The sequence below is a fragment of the Scyliorhinus torazame genome, chromosome 17, assembly GCF_047496885.1.
Source record: "Scyliorhinus torazame isolate Kashiwa2021f chromosome 17, sScyTor2.1, whole genome shotgun sequence".
NCBI lineage: Eukaryota > Metazoa > Chordata > Chondrichthyes > Carcharhiniformes > Scyliorhinidae > Scyliorhinus > Scyliorhinus torazame.
The window spans coordinates 150075740-150090980 of record NC_092723.1 but is presented as its reverse complement, the minus strand read 5'-3'; the positions used below and the strand labels follow the sequence as shown (position 1 = coordinate 150090980).

Here is a 15241-nt window from a genome sequence, read left to right as displayed (position 1 = left end):
GAAATGACTATCAAAAGATGAAAGACGTAGGACTGTTAGTGAATGACTTTCATGTTCCGTCTGTTCGCACAGAAAGTGGGAAATAATGATGAGCATAAAAGGCAGAGGAAGGCGAAAGGAATTAACATCCTCTTAAAGTAGCCATCTCATTTGTCAGAGTTGTTGGACTTGCTACTAATGTTTTAAAAGCAGCCAATGGACATGAGAATAAATTTTGGTGAGTGTTCAATTTCGACTCTTGACCTGCCCAGGTTGCGTGAAACTGTTAATTGCTTTTATTAAAAAGTCACTTTCAGGTTGTTCCACAGGCACTTTAAATATTTTACAGCTGGCCACACCAATTTCTCCAACTATATGGGCCATTCCAGTTCTGAAGCATGACTATCAGATCGCCTGCCACTACTGAGCTTATTAGTTCAGCTTCCTTCATTAAATGTTCCTGTAATCTTCTTCCACCAAATACCGGGATATAAAATAAAAATCTGCTAAAATCCAGTGACAGCTGGACTGTGATAGACTTTCTCTTAATCCGATTATCTGCTGCTTTTCCAGCCTTGCACATTTTTTTTGTAAGCAGTTACTGCATTACACCACAGCCTGCTGATTTTATCTTCAGATTGCATCATTCTGTTTTTGAAGAATATGCGACTGCATAATGTAAGGCTTTATGAGAAGGGAGCAGTGCAATAAGTCACTTTATTCACAGACCTCATGTCGCATGTTGTGATTAGAGTTGATGTAATTTCAATCACTTGCTATTAGTAATGTCAATATTGGGGAAAAGTCTGCATGATGAACAATTAATTGTGAGGAAACTTTGATAAATGTTATTATTCCATCCTTCGGTTGCAGTCCAGCTGTGTATACCCACTTATCTCACCAGTCAGTCAAGATTTGCATCTGCGTCTTTTTAAATATATTTGGAACTATGAATATTTTAAAATGTTGTGGGATGACTGACAACTCAAAATATTCATGGCTCAAATAAGATATGCACAATACAACAGTAAATTACTTTGAGTGAGGATGAACTGATCAGATCAGGGCCTTATCAGTTGTCTTACTAACATTGGCTTTGCATGTGAAAAATGGAACTTATTAAAAATGGTAGAAATTGGTTTTGGAAAACATAATGGTCCAGGTTTCTCTGAAGTAGGACATCTGTGGCATCTGCCGTTTGTTTGACCTGCCTTCGCGCATTTGGGTTTTGAATTATTTTCCAAAGCAAGTTGCTGAAAGTGTCATCTGATATCATTGCAGTGAGGGAAACAGAGCATTAAAGACGTGGGTGACTAGTGCAAATAACTGTGATCTCCTCAACCAATCAGATGGAAGGTATGGTAGTCGGTATTAGGGGTATTACGGTACCTAGGTTGAGGCTGTAAGATCATTCGTGTGGGAGGTACCTGAGACAGGAAGATCATTGGTGAAGCCTGCCTGCTGGTTCCGCCCAGTAAGGCGGAGTATAAGAGTCTGTGTCTCCCGAGCAGCTGCATTCTGTACCTGCGCTGCTGGGGGAATCATCTAGTCCAATAAAGCCTTCAATTGTCATCCAATCTCGCTTCTGGAGTCATTGATCGAGCATCAATTTATTGGACTAGATTTTAAAGAATGGAGCTCCGAATCAAGTCGGAGTGTCTGCAACTCAGCCCCCATGCAGCAAACTCAGCGGCAACCTTCAAACACTGGCTGGCGTGCTTCAAAGGGTACCTCAGGATGGCCACGACTGCACCCACGGAGGACCAGAAACTGCAAGTTCTCCACTCAAGGGTGAGCTCAGAGATCTACATCCTCAGCGAGGATGCGGACGATTTCGAGGCCACGATGGCCCTGTTGAAAGGACACTACATTTGCCCAGTAAACCAGGTTTACGCCCGACATCTGATAGCGACAAGGCGACAAATCCCAGGGCAATCGCTGGATGAATTCTAACGCGCGCTCCTGGTACTAGGTAGGAACTGTGACTGCCCGCAAGTTTCAGCCAGCGACCACACAGAACTTTTAATCCGGGCTGCATTCGTTGCGGGTATGCTGACCTCCCAAATCCGTCAGCGGCTGCGAGAGAAAGAGACACTAAGCCTCGAGGAGGCACGGGCCCTCGCTAGCTCCCTGGATGTGGCCTCCCGAAACGCCCACGCGTACATCCCCGACGGCGCGGCAGCCCCTTGGGCAGCGTGGAACGCACCCGCGGCCGACCCCGATGCACCCCCATCCCCCCACAAACTTGTGCCGTGCAGCTACCAGGCAACCCCAGGGGGCCCCACTGTTATTTTTGCGGGCAAGCCAAGCATCCCCGGCATCGCTGCCCGGCCCGCTCCTCCACCTCCAAAGGTTGTGGCAAAAAGGGCCATTTTGTGGCGGCATGCCAGGCCCAGGTGGTCGCCGCTGTCTCCGGGGGCGAACCGGGGCCGCCACCACAACTCTCTCCACGGGCCACATGCGGGCCGCGGGCGCCGCCATCTTCATTTTCCCGAGCCATGTGCGGGCCCCAGGCGCCGCCATCTTATTCCCCAGGGACCACGTGCGATGCGTGGGCGCCGCCATCTTGCCCACCCCCAGCCATGTGCGACCCGTGGGCGCCGCCATCTGGAGCTTCAGGACCCCGATTCGGATGACTACACACCGCCCGAGGAAAATCTTCAACTTTTACCACGGCTCGCCTCGGTGACCCTGGACCAGTCTCGGCCCCGAACGCTCTCGACCGCGACGACGACCGTGCTCATCAACGGGCGCTAAACATCCTGCCTGATCGACTCTGGGAGCACAGAGAGCTTCATACACCCCAACATGGTAAGGCGCTGTTCTCTTCCCATACACCCAGTTAACCAAAGAATCTCCCTCGCCTCCGGGTCTCACTCTGTAGAGCTGAAGGGGTTCTGCGTAGCGAACCTCACGGTCCAGGGAAGAGAATTAAAAAGTTTCCGACTCTACGTCCTCCCTCACCTCTGCGCTGCCACGCTCCTGGGATTGGACTTCCAATGCAACCTCCATAGCTTAACCTTGAAATTCGGCGGCCCTATACCCCGCCTCACTGTCTGAAGCCTCGCGACCCTCAAGGTCGACCCGCCTTCCCATTTTGCGAACCTCACCCCGGATTGCAAACCCGTCGCCACCAGGAGCAGACGGTACAGTGCCCAGGACCGGATCTTCATTAGGTAGGAAGTCCAATGGCTACTGAAGGAAGGTATTATCGATGCTAGCAACAGCCCCTGGACAGTTCAAGAGTTGGTTGTAAAGACCGAGGAGAAGCACAGGATGGTCATCGGTTATAGTCAGACCATCAACAGGTATACGCAGTTCGACGCGTACCCTCTCCCCCGCATATCTGATCTGGTCAATCAGATTGCATAATACAAGGTCTTTTCCACGGTGGACCTCAAATCCGCCTACCACCAGCTCCCCATCCGCCCGGGCGACAGCAAATACACTGCATTCAAAGCAGATGGGCGGCTCTACCACTTCCTAAGGGTTCCCTTCGGTGTCACAAATGGAGTCTCGGTCTTCCAACGGGAGATGGACCGAATGGTTGACCGATACGGTTTGCGGGCCACGTTTCCGTACCTCGACAACGTCATCATCTGTGGCCACGACCAGCAGGATCACGACACCACCCTCCGCAAATTCCTCCATACTGCAAAAACCCTTAACTTAACCTACAACAAGGACAAATGCATGTTCAGCACCGACTGTCTAGCCATCCTCGGCTACGTATGACTATGGAGTCATAGGCCCAGATCCCGAACGCATGCGCCCCCTCATGGAGTTTCCCCTCCCCCACTGCTCCAAGGCCCTGAAACGCTGCCTGGGATTTTTTTCATATTACGCCCAGTGGGTTCCCAATTATGCAGACAAGGCCCGCCCACTAATCCAATCCTCAGTTTTCTCCCTGTCGGCAGAGGCCCGCCAGGCCTTCAGCCGTATAAAGGCGGACATCGCAAAGGCCATGATGCACGCAATTGATGAATCCCTTCCCTTCCAAGTTGAGAGCGACGCGTCCGACGTAGCTCTGGCGGCCACCCTCAACCAAGCGGGCAGGCCCATGGCCTTCTTCTCACGCACCCTCCATGCTTCAGAAATCCGTCATTCCTCCGTTGAAAAGGAGGCCCAGGCCATAGTAGAAGCTGTGCGGCACTGGAGGCATTACCTGGCCGGCAGGAGATTCACGCTCCTCACTGACCAACGGTCGGTAGCTTTCATGTTCGATAATGCACAGCGGGGCAATTTTAAAGAACGATATGATCTTACGGTGGAGGATCGAGCTCTCCACCTACAACTATGAGATCTTGTATCGACCCGGGAAGCTAAACGAGCCTCCTGATGCCCTAACCCACGGCACATGTGCCAACGCACAAGTGGACCGACTCCGGGCCCTCCATGAGGACCTTTGCCACCCGGGGGTCACTCAATTCTTCCATTTTATCAAGACCCGCAACCTGCCCTACTCCCTCGAGGAGGTCAGGACCGCCACCAGGAACTGCCAAATCTGCGCGGAGTGCAAGCCACACTTCTACAGGCCAGAGAAAGTGCACCTGATAAAGGCTTCCCGTCCCTTTGAATGCCTCAGTATGGACTTCAAAGGGCTCCTCCCCTCCACCGACCACAACACATACTTCCTGAACATGATTGACGAGTACTCCCGGTTCCCATTCGCCATCCCCTGCCACGACATGACTGCAGCCACCGTCATAAAAACCCTCCACAGTATTTTTACCCTCTTCGGTTTCCCCGCCTACATACATAGCGATAGGGGGTCCTCCTTCATGAGCGACGAACTGCGTCAATTCCTGCTCAGCAAGGGCATCGCCTCAAGCAGGACGACCAGTTATAACCCCCGGGGAAACGGACAGGTAGAGAGGGAGAACGGAACGGTCTGGAAGACCGTCCTACTGGCCCTACGGTCCAGGAATCTCCCAATCTCCCGCTGGCAGGAGGTCCTTCCCGATGCACTCCACTCTATCTGATCACTGCTTTGTACCACGACAAACGAAACACCTCATGAACGTCTCCTTGTCTTCCCTAGGAAGTCCTCCTCCGGGACCTCGCTTCCAACCTGGCTGGCAGCTCCTGGACCCATTCTGCTCCGCAAACACGTGCGGGCGCACAAGTCGGACCCATTGGTAGAGAGGGTCCACCTCCTTCACGCTAACCCTCAGTACGCCTACGTGGCGTACCCGGACAGCTGGCAGGATACGGTCTCCCTACGGGACCTGGCGGCCGCTGGATCCCCCCCCACACCCACCCCCCCCCCCACCAACCCCACCCTCCCTCCCACCGGCACACCCCACGGCTGCCCCCTTCCCAGGTGGATCGGTTCTTCCACTGGTCCCACCCAGGGGTGATGAAGCTACCAAAGAAGCCAAAGTCATGCTCCCGGAGTCACGGACATCTGAGCCGGCGCCTGCATCACCGCCGAAACTGCAACGATCACAGAGGACGACCAGGGCCCCCGATCGACTAATTGCTTCATTCTGATAGGTACATGTAAAATGAATACTGTTCATAGTTGTGACATGTAATAGGGCAAAACACTGTACCACCAATGGGTACCACCATAACCTCTACCACTGTATGACGCGAGACCACCACCCCGCCGGACTCTTTTTTTTTAACAGGGGGTGAATGTGGTAGTCGGTATTAAGGGTATTATGGTACCTAGGTTGAGGATGTAAGATCATTGGTGTGGGAGGTACCTGAGACAGGAAGATCATTGGTGAAGCCTGCCTGCTGGTTCCGCCCAGTAAGGCAGAGTATAAGAGTCTGTGTCTCCCTAGCAGCTGCATTCTGTACCTGCGCTGCTGGGGGAAACATCTAGTCCAATAAAGCCTTCAGTTGACATCCAATCTCGCTTCTAGAGTCATTGATCGAGCATCAGAAGGTTTGTGAAATAAGAATCTCGGGGGCTGCGAAGGAAGCATATATTAAAATGAATGTACTCAGTGTCAAGTCAGGTCCAGAAAGAAAAATAAAGAGAGATTTGATGATTGGATTAAGAGAGGCAAAAGAGACAGAAATCAAAAGTTTTTTAAAAATTGTTTTAAAAAAAAAATCTCCAGCAACAATTAAGTCCTGAACGAATGAGGAGGAATGCAGTAGTTCATTTTCTGTGCCCACAGTGTTGTTTGGCAGTAGCTAATAATTATTACACTGTTAAGTAAGTAATTGCACTTATAATGACAAGACATGATTGTTGATAATCACTTTGGATTGCATATATTGCATAAATACAGCAACTTCATACCATTTGGTGCATTATAATGGTACAACAAATAGTGTAGTGCTGTTTCTGAAGATCACAATGGAGCACCACATCTCCGAAAGCAACATTGGAGTTTTGGCTTTCAACCATGCCTGAAATTGCTGAATTATGCCTAAAAAATAAGTCAATGTTAATAGCTTCATTGTGTTTTTTTAGCAATCTGTAGACCAATGCATTTTCTTCCACTGAGCACAAAAGGGAAAAAGGTTCTTTGAGAATTGTATCTCAGTTAACAGTGTGTGCCATATATGTTCAAGCTGTGTTATTATTTTGAGCTAAAGTATGAGGCAGGTTCCCTTCCTTTTTCTCCCCACACCAATCAAAATTATAAATAGTTCCATCTCCTCAACTACCGTCACTTAAAAACCCAATCGCAATCTTTGCTTCTTTCAGAATCCTACATTGCCTCCAACATCTCTTCTATTTCCCAAGTCCTTAAATATATAATTGCCTTTAACCTGTCCCACAGTTTCAGGATTGAATCTCTACAATCATGTTTCTGGATCGGTCGTGGTCCTGATAGAAGTCACAAATATCATCCTTTCTGACACTGGTGTACTGTCTCACCCTGCCCTCTATGCAAGCTTAGACGTCGTCGACTAAATCAGATTCAACATCATTTCTCAGCTGTCCATCTCAATGGAATTGCTTTTAACCAGTTCCACTGGTTAGAGACCCTAGTTGTTCAAGTGAAGACAAGCATCCAGCAGAGGGCAGTAGAACAGAGATGCTGATTGGCTGTTGCGGGGGAAATTTGCATACGTCCGTGTGCTCACCGTAACTTGAAGGTATACCTCAGCAAGAGACCCTCGCTGTTCAAGTGAAGACAAGCATCCAGCAGAGGGCAGTAAAGCAGAGCTGCTGATTGGCTGTTGCGGGGGAACTTTGCATACGTCCATGTGCTCACCCTGACTTGAAGGTGGTTTGTGGAGGAGCTGTTGTCAAATGACACTTAAACCCGAAACACTTCTTCAGTGTTTCCCTCCCTACCCCGTCCTCTAACCAAAAAAAACAACAACCGCTGTTAAGATCAAGAGGAAGGCTCGAGGGCAGGTAGAAGTCAAAAGAAGTTGACCCGTGATGTCACAGCCTGCAGGTAAGGGACTGGCTGGTGACTGGTAAGTAGTTTTTCTTTTATTTTCCCTCAGGTATTTTCGTGCGGGGTGCAGAGGTTGCTGAGTGAGAGCCTGCTGAGAGGGGGAGTGAATAACAGGTAAGCTCTTTCTTTCTTTTTCTTTTTTTTATCTAGAGGGGATGGCAGGGAAGGTAGTGCAATGTTCCTTCTGCAGAATGTTTGAGGTGAGGAACGCCGTCAGTGTCCCTGCTGATTTCATCTGTGGGAAGTGCATCCATCTCCAGCTCCTCAGAAACCACGTTAGGGAACTGGAGCTGGAGCTGAATGAACTTCGGATCATTCGGGAGGCAGAGGTGGTCATAGATAGAAGCTTCAGGGATGTAGTTACTCCGAAGAATAAAGATAGATGGGTGACGGTGAGAGGGGCTGGGAGGAAGCAGTCAGTACAGGGATCCCCTGTGGTCGTTCCCCTTAGTAACAAGTGTACCGCTTTGGATACTGTTGCGGGGGGGGGGGACTTACCAGGGGTAAGCCATGGGGTAAAGGTCTCTGGCACAGAATGTGTCCCTGTTGCTCAGAAGGGAAGGGGGGAGAGGAGTAGAGCATTAGACATTGGAGACTCCATAGTTAGGGGGATAGATAGGAGATTCTGTGGGAACGAGAGAGACTCGCGATTGGTGTGTTGCCTCCCATGTGCCAGGGTGCGTGATGTCTCGGATTGTGTTTTCGGGATCCTTAAGGGGGAGGGGGATCAGCCCCAAGTCATGGTCCACATAGGTACCAACGACATAGGTAGGAAAAGGGATAGGGATGTAAGGCAGGAATTCAGGGAGCTAGGGTGGAAACTTAGATCTAGGACAAACAGATATTATCTCTGGGTTGTTACCGGTGCCACGTGACAGCGAGACAAGGAATAGGGAGAGAGAGGAGTTGAACACGTGGCTAAAGGGATGGTGCAGGAGGAAGGGTTTCAGATTTCTGGATAATTGGGGCTCATTCTGGGGTCGGTGGGCCCTCTACAAACGGGATGGTCTACACCTGGACCAGAGGGGTACCAATATCCTGGGGGGGGAATTTGCTAATGCTCTTCGGGAGGGTTTAAACTAGTTCAGCAGGGGCTTGGGAACCTGAATTGTAGCTCCAGTATACAGGAGGTTGAGAGTAGTGAGGTCATGAGTAAGGTTTCAAAGTTGCAGGAGTGTACCGGCAGGCAGGAAGGTGGTTTAATGTGTGTCTTCTTCAATGCCAGGAGCATCCGGAATAAGGTGGGTGAACTTGCGGCATGGGTTGGTACCTGGGACTTCGATGTTGTGGCCATTTCGGAGACATGGATAGAGCAGGGACAGGAATGGTTGTTGCAGGTGCCGGGGTTTAGATATTTCAGTAAGCTCAGGGAAGGTGGTAAAAGAGGGGGAGGGGTGTCATTCTTAGTCAAGGACAGTGTTATAGTGGCAGAAAGGACGTTTGATGAGGACTCGTCTACTGAGGTAGTATGGGCTGAGGTTAGAAACAGGAAAGGAGAGGTCACCCTGTTAGGGGTTTTCTATAGGCCTCCGAAAAGTTCCAGAGATGTAGAGGAAAGGATTGCAAAGATGATTCTGGATAGGAGCGAAAGCAACAGGGTAGTTGTTATGGGGGACTTTAACTTTTCAAATATTGACTTGAAACGCTATAGTTCGAGTACTTTAGATGGGTCTGTTTTTGTCCAATGTGTGCAGGATTAATTCCTGACACAGTATGTAGATAGACCAATGAAAGGTGAGGCCATATTGGATTTGGTACTGGGTAATGAACCAGGACAGGTGTTAGATTTGGAGGTAGGTCAGCACTTTGGTGATAGTGACCACAATTCGATTACGTTTACTTTAGTGATGGAAAGGGATAGGTATATACCGCAGGGCAAGAATTATATCTGGGGGAAAGGCAATTATGATGCGATGAGGCAAGACTTAGGATGCATCGGATGGCGAGGATAACTGCAGGGGATGGGCACAATGGAAATGTGGTGCTTGTTCAAGGAACAGCTATTGCGTGTCCTTGATAAGTATGTTCCTGTCAGGCAGGGAGGAAGTGGTCGAGCAAGGGAACCGTGGTTTACTAAAGCAGTCGAAACACTTGTCAAGAGGAAGAAGGAGGCTTATGTAAAGATGAGACATGAAGGTTCAGTTAGGGCGCTCAAGAGTTACAAGTTAGCTAGGAAGGACCTAACGAGAGAGCTCAGAAGAGCCAGGAGGGGACATGAGAAGTTGTGCTTGGAGTCCGAGGAGATAGGAGAGTTGCTAAATGAATATTTTTCGTCAGTATTCACACTGGAAAAAGAGAATGTTGTCGAGGAGAATACTGAGATTCAGGCTACTAGACTAGAAGGGCTTGAGGTTCATAAGGAGGAGGTGTTAGCAATTCTGGAAAGTGTGAAAATAGATAAGTCCCCTGGGCCGGATGGAATTTATTCTAGGATTCTCTGGGAAGCTAGGGAGGAGATTGCTGAGCCTTTGGCTTTGATCTTTATGTAATCTTTGTCTACAGGAATAGTGCCAGAAGACTGGAGGATAGCAAATGTTGTCCCCTTGTTCAAGAAGGGGAGTAGAGACAACCCCGGTAACTATAGACCAGTGAGCCTTACTTCTGTTGTGGGCAAAATCTTGGAAAGGTTTATAAGAGATAGGATGTATAATCATCTGGAAAGGAATAATTTGATTAGAGATAGTCAACACGGTTTTATGAAGGGTAGGTCGTGCCTCACAAACCTTATTAAGTTCTTTGAGAAGGTGACCAAACAGGTGGATGAGGGTAAAGCAGTTGATGTGGTGTATACGGATTTCAGTAAAGCGTTTGATAAGGTTCCCCACGGTAGGCTGCTGCAGAAAATACGGAGGCATGGGATTCAGGGTGATTTAACAGTTTGGATCAGAAATTGGCTAGCTGGAAGAAGACAAAGGGTGGTGGTTGATGGATAATGTTCAGACTGGAGTCCAGTTACTAGTGGTGTACAACAAGGATTTGTTTTGGGGCCACTGCTGTTTGTCATTTTTATAAATGACCTGGAGGAGGGCGTAGAAGGATGGGTGAGTAAATTTGCAGATGACACTAAAGTCGGTGGAGTTGTGGACAGCCGCAGAAGGATGTTACAAGTTACAGAGGGACACAGATAAGCTGCAGCGCTGGGCTGAGAGGTGGCAAATGGAGTTTGATGCAGAAAAGTATGAAGTAATTCATTTTGGAAGGAATAACAGGAAGACAGAGTACTGGGCTAATGGTAAGATTCTTGGCAGTGTGGATGAGCCGAGAGATCTCGGTGTCCATGTACATATATCCCTGAAAGTTGCCACCCAGGATGAGAGGGTTGTTAAGAAGGCGTACGGTGTGTTAGCTTTTATTGGTGGAGGGATTGAGTTTCGGAGCCATGAGGTCACGTTGCAGCTGTACAAAACTCTGGTGCGGCCACATTTGGAGTATTGCGTGCAATTCTGGTCGCTGCATTATAGGAAGGATGTGGAAGCATTGGAAAGGGTGCAGAGGAGATTTACCAGAATGTTGCCTGGTATGGAGGGAAGATCTTATGAGGAAATGCTGAGGGACTTGAGGCTGTTTTCGTTAGAGAGAAGAAGGTAAGAGGTGACTTAATTGAGGCAAACAAGATGATCAGAGGATTGGATAGGGTGGACAGTGAGCGCCTTTTTCCTCGGATGGTGATGTCTAGCACAAGGGGACATAGCTTTAAATTAAGGGGAGATAGACATGAGACAGATGTCAGAGGTAGGTTCTTTACTCAGAGAGTAGTAAGGGCGTGGAATGCCCTGCCTGCTACAGTAGTGGACTCGCCAACACTAAGGGCATTCAAATGGTCATTGGATAGACATATGGACGATAAGGGAATAGTGTAGATGGGCTTTAGAGTGGTTTCACAGGTCGGCGCATCATCGAGGGCCGAAGGGCCTGTACTGCGCTGTAATGTTCTATGGCTTCTATGACTTCTATGACACCCAATCTTGGGTAGAGTTTCTCCAGAAATGGCTTCCATTTGCTTCCCCTACTTCTGGGGTTCTTCAAGAATCTGCCCATGACACTCTCCTCCTCTTCACCTATATGTACTTTAGGTACCATTCCTTGATGACATCATCCCAAAACATAAGATAAACTTCCACATGTATGCTTAAGTGACCCAGCTATAGATTGTCATAATATACACCAGTATATCATGGTGCAGATACACATTGATGGACACATAGTGGGACCGATCAACACACACAACACCGCAGCCAATCACCAGTTAGAGCACACGTACTATAAAGACAGGGGGCATCAGAGTTCCCGCTCATTCGAGCTGCAGCTAGCTAGTAGGACAGAGCTCACAGCCTGCAGCACAGACATTTACCATGTGCTGAGTGCATCGACTGGTTAGGACAAGGCAAACGTCTTTAGTTAAAGCTAGTATTGTGTTAACCCACAGTGAGAGTATGTTAAACAGTTAATGATTCAATAAAATAGTACGAAGTCTTACAACACCAGGTTAAAGTCCAACAGGTTTGTTTCGATGTCACTAGCTTTCGGAGCGCTGCTCCTTCCTCAGGTGAATGAAGAGGTATGTTCCAGAAACACATATATAGATAAATTCAACGATGCCAAACAATGCTTGGAATGCGACCATTAGCAGGTGATTAAATCTTTACAGATCCAGAGATGGGGTAACCCCAGGTTAAAGCGGTGTGAATTACATCAAGCCAGGACAGTTGGTAGGATTTCGCAGGCCAGATGGTGGGGGATGAATGTAATGTGATATGAATCCCAGGTCCCGGTTGAGGCCGCACTCATGTGTGCGGAACTTGGCTATAAGTTTCTGCTCGGCGATTCTGCGTTGTCGCGCGTCCTGAAGGCCGCCTTGGAGAACGCTTACCCGGAGATCAGAGGCTGAATGCCCTTGACTGCTGAAGTGTTCTCCGACTGGAAGGGAACATTCCTGCCTGGTGATTGTTGCGCGATGTCCGTTCATTCGTTGTCGCAGCGTCTGCATGGTCTCGCCAATGTACCACGCTTCGGGACATCCTTTCCTGCAGCGTATGAGGTAGACAACGTTGGCCGAGTCGCACAAGTATGTACCGCGTACTTGGTGGGTGGTGTTCTCACGTGTAATAGTGGTATCCATGTCAATGATCTGGCACGTCTTGTAGAGATTGCCATGGCAGGGTTGTGTGGTGTTGCGGTCACTGTTCTGAAGACTGGGTAGTTTGCTGCAAACAATGGTTCGTTTGAGGTTGCGCGGTTGTTTGAAGGCAAGTAGTGGGGGTGTGGGGATGACCTATAAAATAGTGTTGCACTATTTCAAGTGTTGGTGACCTGTATGTGTTCCACGGATCCAGAGCGCCCAACACAACATAGGTGTTTACAGATGTTTACAGCATGGAAACAGGCCCTTCGGGCCAGTTTGTCCATGCCACCCAAATATATCTGCACCAGCTCTGTAAACGTCTTCATGACCTCTGTTTGACATTTAATCTCAGGTGAGCCACCATTTTCTTCAGTTAAACAGTGGAAATAACAAAACCACTGATTTTAGCCCTTGCCATACTGGTTCAGAAAGCTGAGGAAATATTTCTTTTTTTATTACCATTTAATGTTTGCGATTGAAAATATTTGGGTTCTCTCTTTGCTGATCACGATGGGAAAAGGCTCACCCATCCAGAGCGTGGTGAGTAGTGGATAAATATAAAAATGAAAAGAGTAAAAAATCACCTTTTTCTGATCAAATGCTCAATTGCATCAATAATAATAAGCTTTAATAATAATAATCTTTATTGTCACCAGTAGGCTTATACTAACACTGCAATGAAGTGACTGTGAAAAGCCCCTAGTCGCCACATTCCGGCGCCTGTTCGGGTACGCAGAGGGAGAATTCAGAATGCCCAAATTACCTAACAGCACGTCTTTCAGGACTTGTGGGAGGAAACCGGAGCAGCCGGAGGAAACCCACAGAGCCACGGGAAGAACGTGTAGACTCTGCACAGACAGTGACCCAAGTCGGGAATCGAACCTGGGACCCTGATGCTGTGAAGACATAGTGCGAACCATTATGCTACCGTAAATTAAATATCCAGAAATTTTAAAACAGCCTACCCGGTTCCTCATTATTTAACTGGTTGAAAGGATGCAATAAAGAGAACAAAGGCACTTAATGCCAATAGTTAACAAAATAATAAATATTCTAGAATAGCTTTTGAAACCTTGAGGTATCATTATACGGGCATGTTAACGTCTTCATATTAATTCCTTTGGGTGTTAATTTGTTTAAATTGAGCAAGCTATACTTTTGTTAAAATTGGGCCGAGAGGAATTTCCATCAAATCTGCTTGCATACTAATATGCCAATGTTATGCAATGTGTTTTCACGCCATTTGCTTCCTCACTGAGCAAATAAATCACACCCACCAGAATTCCACCTCTTTTGAAATGTTGCACAGTGTTTCTATGTTGCAATTTTAATAAATGGGTTGGAAGAAATTTAGGGATGCGTAAATGTAAATGCAAAGGGCAGTTAAAATCTCAGAACGTGTCTGATTTCTTGCTTCAGACTTTCTCTGAGAGGAAATTACTCGAATTGATTATTCCACTCTTTGATTCCTGCACCATTTGCTCCAATGAAAAGTTGTGCAGAATAACAATGGTACCAAAAGTTTTCAATTCGTGTCACCTGCTTGTAGACTAAAAGGGTTAAATTGTGCGAACAGGACTGACTAGTCTTGTATTCCCTTGAAAATAGAAGATTAAGAGGTGATCTAATTGAAGTACTTAAGATGATTAAAGGATTTCATAGAGTAGACAGAGATAAGCTATCACCTTGGATGAAAGCGGAATGGCATGGAAAATACCTCAGGAATAAAGATAAATAAACTATTGAAAGTAGAACTACAAGTTTATAAGGCCATAAGGAGTGCAAACAAATTCCTAGGGCTGGATTGTATGGTCCCGTTTAGGAACCATGTGGAGACAGGAATTAGATAAGAATGGTTGCCGAGCAGTGAAGTTCCGCCTCTGTTTCCATCACCGGCTATTTTCAGTAGAGTGGGCAAGTGGACCGGACAGGAATACCACTAGCAGCTGTGTAGAAATTGTCGGGGCCATTCAAGAAGTTAGCATAACCCAAATCTGGAATTTTCAACAAGGCAGCCACATTTTCAAAGCCCTCCTAAAACACACTGCAGAGTGGAGGTGGGAACCAAGGATCGGAGGTGAGAAATGTCTAAGACGTGACTAAAATGGTGCTGTGTCCTTTACAAGTCTTTGTGAAATGCTGTAGCCTGAGTTATATCTGTGCTTACTGAGTGATGAGAGTGTTACATTTGACAACTGGCAAGCGGTCAAGTGAAAGAACACTCTTGTAAAAGTGGAAAAGACTTCAGATGTATTAGGATAGATTATCCACTGGGCAAAATGTTATTCTGCATTGTTCGATATTGAAAAGTTATCCCAGTGTGAGATCCAGAGGTAATAATTTATGCTCTCCTGATTGCAGTCATTCATTCTTCACAAAACAGCTCAGCCATCTGTTTGGCTGCTTGAAAACTTTGACAAACACATGAGCATTCTGCTGCCATCAACGGCATAATTCATTCAGTACTACAGAGTTTGTTCAGACAGCTGACCTGGGGAATGTGAGTTTGATGGCTTAAAGGCCTTCCAAAGCACTAATTAATTCAGGACTACAGAGTTTGTTTATATGGGGACTGCAAGTTTGATCACTTTTACAGATATATGAGCTTCTGAAGAGGATAATGTTCTTAAATGCCAATTCAAGAAATGTTTGTTTATTTTGACAGATTTATGACTTTTTCTGTTTATAAAGTGGAAACTGGGTGAGTGAGTTAGGGCAGTGGGAGTGAAGTAGAGGTAAAAGTGGGTGAGGTTGTAAAGAGGGT

General features: G+C 47.4%; 1 long non-coding RNA gene across 3 annotated transcripts in view; it reads right to left on the bottom strand.

Moving 5' to 3' along the window:
• Positions 1-15241, bottom strand: part of LOC140394235 (uncharacterized) — a 71795-nt gene that overhangs the window by 31455 nt on the left and 25099 nt on the right. For all 3 annotated transcript variants that reach the window (XR_011935836.1, XR_011935837.1, XR_011935835.1), the window contains exon 3: positions 5788-5900. This is a non-coding gene — a long non-coding RNA (uncharacterized lncRNA). The remainder of the gene's footprint in view (positions 1-5787; positions 5901-15241) is intronic.